Below are 7,832 nucleotides of genomic sequence, written 5' to 3'. Positions count from 1 at the left end.
CCACCTAACCCCCTCATTCCTCTGCTACCCTTATTTTAAAATTGTTTGGCAGTTCCTAGGCAACTCCCCACTACCCCTGACCAGCCTACATGAGCTGCTCCGAGAGGAGCGAGGAAGAATAGACAGCAACCCAGACTGAGGTGTCCCTTCATCCCAAGAGACCAAGCAGCAGCAGCAGCCCACCCTCCACCCCCACAGCAATGGGAAGGGACAACCAGCATTAACTGTATCAGTTTTGGGAGAGAAAAATGTTACTTCTGTGGGAAGTTGAAGGCCACCTAGACATGGATAACCCTCCCTCCTTACATCTCCTTCCTACTGTGAGAGGGCTAAGAGAACCCAAACCTAAACCCATCCCATCACTAGCTTCTGGTAGGACCTCCTGGGCCTTCCCCGTTCCCTTCCTGGACCCCAAATAATTGAAATAAAGTGACACCTGTATTTTATTGAATAGTGCACCCATAAGCAGCAACAGCCTCTGATCATCTTATAAAGCCTGTTGTTAGAAATATTTCTCCCCACATTTGTAATACAAATTCAGTCTCTCTCTCTACATTCTAGTCCATGCAAATATCTGAGAGAACATATTAAAAATCAATCTATATTTTCCCAGCACTAACTCCTTATTCTGCCATCTGCTGATGCATGAAAGGTAAAGAAAATAAAGCTTTGTGTGTAGAAGTGAGACAAAAAAAAAGTTTCAAGGAGAAACAGTTTGCTGACCAGCAAAAAGTAGACAGGGTAAAGGACAGAAAACCTGAGCATCAGTTCCACTCTAAGTCTGGGTCTCTCGCTGCTTTGGGAAACATTAAGAGTGCAGAGAATTGATACAAGACAACAAATGGTCTCTGCCAGGAATCCAAAGGGCAAGAAAGCCATTGTCTGGGAACCCATACATTATAAATAGCTCAAGATGACCTTTCAAACTGTTTGTAAAAGACTCGATACACTTGTGAGCTAATATTGATATTACAGCATTGACTGGTTTAATTCAAATGTTTCAAAGAGCATGAACTGCAGCTCTAGCACTGACTGCAAGGGCTGGCCTGATTTTCAGTACTGCTGTTACTCACAGCCACAGCATCCAAGTTGTGGGTGCCCAGCACTCTCTGAAAAGCAAGTGCTTCTACAAGTTTCTTTTTTATTTATTTTGCCGTGAATTTAGCCTTGTTCTATAGTTCTGTGACTGAGAGGGATGCAGGGTGAATCCCTCGCTTATTTATCCAAGGTCCCTGGAAGATGTTAAAACAATGGTACAATTGCGGTCAAAGGACTTTGATCCCAGACTGATTACCAGATCTGCCTGGCAGGAGGCATGATGTTAGGGATGGGGTATAAAATTCTTCTAATTACAATGATTCACATCTACCCAAAGAGCCTTGCCTGCCTCTGATCCCAATCGCACTACCATGGAGCTGTCCTTAGCTCAGTGCTACAGATCCTGAAGCCCTCTGTGTAGAAAGCCATGCAATCCCACGCCTTTGCACCTATTTGAAGCTTATGGGGAGATGGAGGGAATTCAGCCCTACCCATAGCTCTACAAAGTCAGCAGTTAATCTTCCTGTTATATCATTAAAAAAAAAAAAAAAAAAAAGAGGCAACTGCTTTGGACTATATTTTAGCTTTATAGGTCGCTTGCAATTTGTGCATCTGTAAGTAATATAAGTTATTTTTATTTGATCCGTCTTCACTTAATAACTAGTGTTCATTATTGCTTGAGTGGCTCACATTAATAGTAACAGTCAGATTTGGTAGCCTAGGTTTTTCATTTATAGGAATTCTTGCAAGTTTCATAGCTAATTGATATACTTATTTTTTGACATAAATGACAATACATCTCACTGAAGGCATGACATGTCAGGAAGTCAAGAAAAGTTGCAAATGGCAATTTTACAGCAACCAGTTAGCTCTTAAAAGTCAAAATGTAGTTAAGTTGCTTGACACAGCTGACACATTCATTCTTCCTGGAATTGCTAGCTGAAAACATTTATGGTGAAATTGATAGAGATGTGATGTCAACACAGGCATGGAAGTGTCAAATCAGGAGAATCCTTTCCTTTTCATACAGTATCAGGGAGACAATGTCTATAATTTTATGCACTTTGGTGTTCACTGAGTTGCCAGGAGAGCTGACTTGAACAAAGAGGGGGGAAGCAGCCTTCCTGAAAACACTCTGCTGTGTGTTTTGCTCGAAGTGAATGCTTAAAGAAAATGGGAGTGGGAGAAAGGGGATAATAAAATTCCAGAGACATAAGCTGTTAGTAAGAGCTTCAGACCACAAGAATCTGGAGAAGGAAAGAATGTTAAATAACAAAGGCCTTTAGTTACTTATCCCATCTGTTCTATCCTGTACCACTATCCTGCTATCTCGCTAGTGACTTTTCCATTATGGCCAACTCAAAGAGTAGTTCAAACACCATGAGATTGCCCTGACATTTTAAAAAGAAGAATGAATCAAAGGTTTGCCCACTCTGATGGGTTTTTAAACTCCCCTGCAACTCCATGTGCATAACAAATTGCAGGTTGAAAATTCAAATCTAAATACACATCAGTAGTGTAATTTGGGGTGGACGAGCAGGACATCAGCCATGGGCACCAACTTAGAAAGGGTGCCAGAATTGCACCCTCCACCTCCACAGGGTCTGTACCCTGGCAGCAGAAGTAGCCCCATGGCATTGCATTTGCAATAGCAGCTGGGTGCATGGACACTGCACTGGTGCTGTAGGAGCAACAGCCAGGGTAGATGGATCAGGCTGTGGCTGTGACTACCAAGGACTCTTTTTGAGTCCCCAACTTGGGTAAGGCCCTCCATCTCAGAACCCCAACCCCTCAAGCGCTCAGTGGTACCACCCCACTCCTGCTCCACCCTCACACTTCTGCAGGCTTTGCCCAGGATACAAGCTCTGCTCATTATGTCCCCAATACGTATACAGACCTCTGCTGTCCAGCATGCCTGCTCCTTGACTTCCCCTCCCGCTCATCCTCTGCACAAGCCGGTTCTTGCCCAGTCCCATTTGCATCTTAACAGTGGTCTCAGCAGATTCTAGCAACCACCTACTACCCCAACCTCAGCTTACTCCTCCTGGCAGCAACTGCCCCCTGCCTCCAGCCTAGAGAAGAATGATAGGCTGATGGCTTACTTGGGAGCCTGATTTCATTTGTTCCCTTTTCCTGGATCATGGTGGGTGAAGGCGTACCTACTGGTCCCGAGAATAAGGAGGAAGCATATCAGCTTTATTGCACCAGTTTCACACCTCTATGCAGCCCATACTGTACAAAGGCAACTTGGACATGCAGCACAAGAGGCATCAGCTTCAATTAGTGGCCAAAGTGGAAAACTAAAAGTCACTCCAACAAATTTCCTGGATTGCTTATAGTTGTTTGTAAAGTTGTGAGCATCCTCAAAAAGTGCCAGAAATAGCAGAAATTAGTACAATTTGCATGAATGCCAGCACCAGTGAATTTCCACCAACTGTCCAGAAAGTCTCAATGGCTGCTTGCAGATGTTAAAAAAGTAAAATAAAAAAAAATAAAAAATAAATTAACCCCCCCCAAACAAACACAACATGCTTTACCAGAAGGGTACTGTGTTACTTTGATCCAGCACTCCCAGCTAAAGTCAGGCCTTTCAGCAAGGCTTTTTGGTGCTTTTGTCTAAAGACAATTTAATCAGCTATTAAATTAAAGCACCAAAAAAGCCCTATTAAAGCACCTGATCTTTACAGATGTTGGGTGAGTGGGGTCCAACTAATCCACTGCTTCTTTTGGGCATGTGCAGGGCTCAGTGCAGGAACATGTCAAGTTTACAGTACAGCACCATTTTTGGGGGGTTTTAATATCTGCAAGTAGCCCATCTGCTCACCTGATTGATCCCACGTGAAGCTATACCTCCTAAAGAGAAGCTTGACAATCTAAATTGTAACATTTTAAAATTTTTTCTGTGAGCAGTTTTTCCTGGTTTTCTAACAGTCTATGATGCGAGTGACATCAGAGTCCATGGGTTCTACAGCTTTTGGACCACGGAGGTTCCCCTTTATTAAATTTTAATGGATAAAATGAAAACGAAACAAAATTCCTGAACAGCTCCCTTTCTGTCACACATACTTAAAGATTTAGGGGCTTGCAAAGCTCAGAGTCCCCCTGGCTGTCAGTGATTTCACTTAGAATTGAGGACACGTAAAAGCTTGCAGGGATCATCCAGCAGCTTACAGAATTAAACCCTTTGTCGTAGGTTGTCACTCCCTTAGGCAGACTCAGGAGCCAGTTTCTTTGGGTGTTTATAGATGTGCTCTGGGAGGCACGGGAGGATGGGCACTTTATTTAGCAAGCCACACTAATTAAAAGTGCCCAAGCATCACAAATATCAGCAGCTCTGTGCTGAAAAAAATGGCAGCGGGGCACTTTGAACCAAAGCTTGTTCAACAAGCTTTAGTTCAACACACCCCTCTGCCATTTTTCAGCACAGGGACACTGGAGACTGCTGGAGTGTGTCAATTTCCACACTCCAGCAGACTCAGCTAATCAAGTCTTCTCCAACATGCTGGATTTACAGCATGTTGGAGCAGCCTCCCTGCATGTAAGTGCCCTTTATTACACATCCAGAAAGCTTTCTACCACAAGAAAAACTAAACTAGTCCTTTCATTCCATCAGACAGACAAGCCTTCTCACCACAGCAGCCAAACAAGTACAGGTACAAAGAAAAAACCATAAACCTCCAGCCTTCTCTCATACCTAGAGAAAAGTAACATAGTCTCTGTGCTTCTGTTTCAGCACCAGTCTTGTCCCTCTCCTAGCTGCCCTGCCTGGGAGCTTTTAACTTCCTTTGAGCCCACCTATCACCTGTCAGCTGAGCCAGGGTTCTTAATCCAGTAGGCTATGATTCCCTTAGCCCTCTGCAGCTGGGTTCCAGCACCTGAGACCTGCACCTCTTTACACTCTTTAATCACAACACATTTAATATGGTTGATGAGAAGAGGCACTTGACTGACCTCATAGAAAGGTTTCAGGGATTAACTTTTCCTTGATACTTACCAGCATAGTTTGCAAACGTCAGAAGTAAGTCAACGTTCACCTCAGTCCATGGAAGAAATCTGATTTATGCTGGAATTATTTTGGAAACAGCTCTTAAAAAAAAAGAACTGAAAATATTTATTGCATTATTCTTATATTACCCATAAAGCCATTCAACAATAATTGAAAATAGAGATGGATTAGTGGCTTTGTTACTGATCATTTTGGCCAGCTCCTAGAGCTCTTAACACCTGGACTGTCATCACATTAACACCTGAAACACTTTGAGCCACCTTAAGTGCTCATTAGGTGGCTCAAAATGATGTCACTCTAGGGTAGGATTATCTCTGATCTGTGTTACTCAGCTCGTGTTACACTAAGGTGCAGCCACTCTAGGCTTCTGGGTTTCCCCCCTGTTCCCCTGGGGTACCCTGGTTTCCCCCACCCCCAAGGCTCCCCCACCAAGCCCCTGCCACTGCAGGGCTGATACTTTTCTCCAGGTTGTGCCCAGCACAAAAAGCAGCAGTGGTGGAAGTGGCCAGGCAAGAAGGTTAATTCTTCCCTGCCTGCTCCCCTGGGACAGACAGCATGGACAACCACAAGTGGGTGGCAGGGAGCGAAGGGGCAGCCCTGGGGTCAAGGTGTGTGTGGAGGGGGGAATACTGAAGGGCAGAGGGGAACCATAGAAGTGGGGGGAACTAAGGGGCCAGGGAGTAGGGAGAAAGCCTGGAATGGGAGGATCCTTACCTTTCAGTCCTTCAGGCCCCTGCTGGCTTGAAAGTGTGACCTCTCCAAACTCAAGCTAGCACTAACATGGATCAACATTTGTGCGTCTCACAGTGTAATGTGTAAGGCGGCCCCAAGTAGTGATTTTAATCCTTGCATTCGAAGAATATCAGGCAGGAAATATATTATGGCTTTCTTATGTCAGATTTTCCCACTGTTACAAAAAATAAAAATCAACTTCATAGGTTGATTCAACATAAATAAAGAGCCAGATGCAAGGGTACTGAATGAAATTCAGCTTCAGTTTAAAAGTGTAAATCTGGAGAAACTCCATTGATCTAGGTGTAACTGGCACCATTTCGTCTCATCTATCATGTAGTAGCTACACTATAGAGGAGCCTGCAATTGTTACTCTCTGTCACTAGAGTGAGCAAAAGCTTGATATTCCTTGTTGTTAAGTAGTTCAGATCCTTCATGCTTGCCCAGTCGAGATGTCAGACATAAAGCAACTGCTCATTTGCAGATCTTAATGTGATATTCTGCACACCACCTGACAAACACAGCACTGTCCTGTGTTTAAAACTTTATCTACATAATGCTGCATGAAGTAGCAAGGTGTCCTGTCTTCATTGCTGTTCTAAGGAGATCCAAAATTATGGCTGTGTTCTACTGTACTGTGATGTGACTGCAGCACTTGAAGGAGATGCATAGGGACCCTTATATATCTGGAAATTGTTTTACAGGGTATCTGGGTCAGATGGTGAAAATCCATCACATTAGGGTTCTCTGTAAATATTCAGTGGTGCTATTTTGTGCCTAATGTTGTGTGAGAGGTAATTAAGTGAGAGGTTATTAAGACCATTTAAATCAGGCTTCCCAGATTTGTGGGAGCCTCCTCCACTCCAGTCCTCGACCCCGTGGACCATGGTCAAGCACTTAGGCACCGAGACACAATTCCCCACACAGATGCCATAGGTGTTCCACTCCCACTCCTCTGACACCTTGCTGCCCCCATTCCAGATGTTCAGAGCCCCCCCTAGCCCCTCCATACCAGTACAGCACCCACTGCTAGATACTGATGATGATTCAGGCACCAATCGAGGACAATGTACAGCCCAAGATTGTATGGTTCATCCACACTCCATGCAGCTGTGATAGAGACCCAGGTATCAGGGGAAACAGAGTCTCTCAGGAAAAGGTGGGGGGAAGGAACAGCAGAGGGACCCATGGCTGCTTTAGGCCATCCCTATGATCACAGCTTTCTCTCGGGCCACTGTGGCTGAGAAGCCCAGAAGGGATTGGGGGGTACAGTGATGGAGTGGCATGGGCAGAGAGGGCAGGGGGGTCTCTGTCTTTCAGCACTGAGCAGACCAGTCACCCACTCCCATTCTTCCCCCCCATCCTGGAGTACAGCCAAGGCACTAGGCCTCCTGCCACCCGGCCCTGGGTAGTTACCAGCCCATCTCCCATTCTGTAGAGCGGCAGCAGCAAGGTACCAGACTACCATGCGTAGACCCTGAGATGGTGCAGAGTCACGTGGAGGAACTGGATGCCTTTAATTCGGCAGGCCTGGATGAGCTCCATCCAAGGGTACTGAAGGCACTGGCTGATGTCATTGCACAGCCACTGGCGGTAATATTTGAACTCTCGTGGTACACGGGCCAGGTCCCGGAGGACTGGAAAAGGACCAATGTGGTCCCCATTTTCAAGAAGGGGAGGAAGGAGGACCCAGGCAACTATAGGCCAGTCAGTCTCACCTCCATCCTAGGCAAAGTCTTCGAAAAAATTTCAAGGCTCACATTTGCAAGAGCCCGGCAGGACAAATTATGCTGAGGGGAAACCAGCACGACTTTGTAGCATGTAGATCATGCCTGACTAATCTAGTCTCTTTTTACAACCAGGTTACAAAACGCCTGGATGCAGGAGTAGGGGTGGATGTTGTATACTTAGACTTCAGGAAGGCCTTCGATACGGTATCCCACACCAAACTGGTAAACAAGTTAAGAGGCTGTGACTTAGATGACTACACAGTCCGGTGGGTGGCAAATTGGCTACAGGGTCACACCCAGAGAGTCGTAGTGGATGGGTCGGTATC

Source organism: Alligator sinensis, unplaced genomic scaffold (assembly GCF_000455745.1).
Source record: "Alligator sinensis unplaced genomic scaffold, ASM45574v1 scaffold534_1, whole genome shotgun sequence".
NCBI lineage: Eukaryota > Metazoa > Chordata > Crocodylia > Alligatoridae > Alligator > Alligator sinensis.
This window is presented reverse-complemented; position numbering follows the sequence as displayed.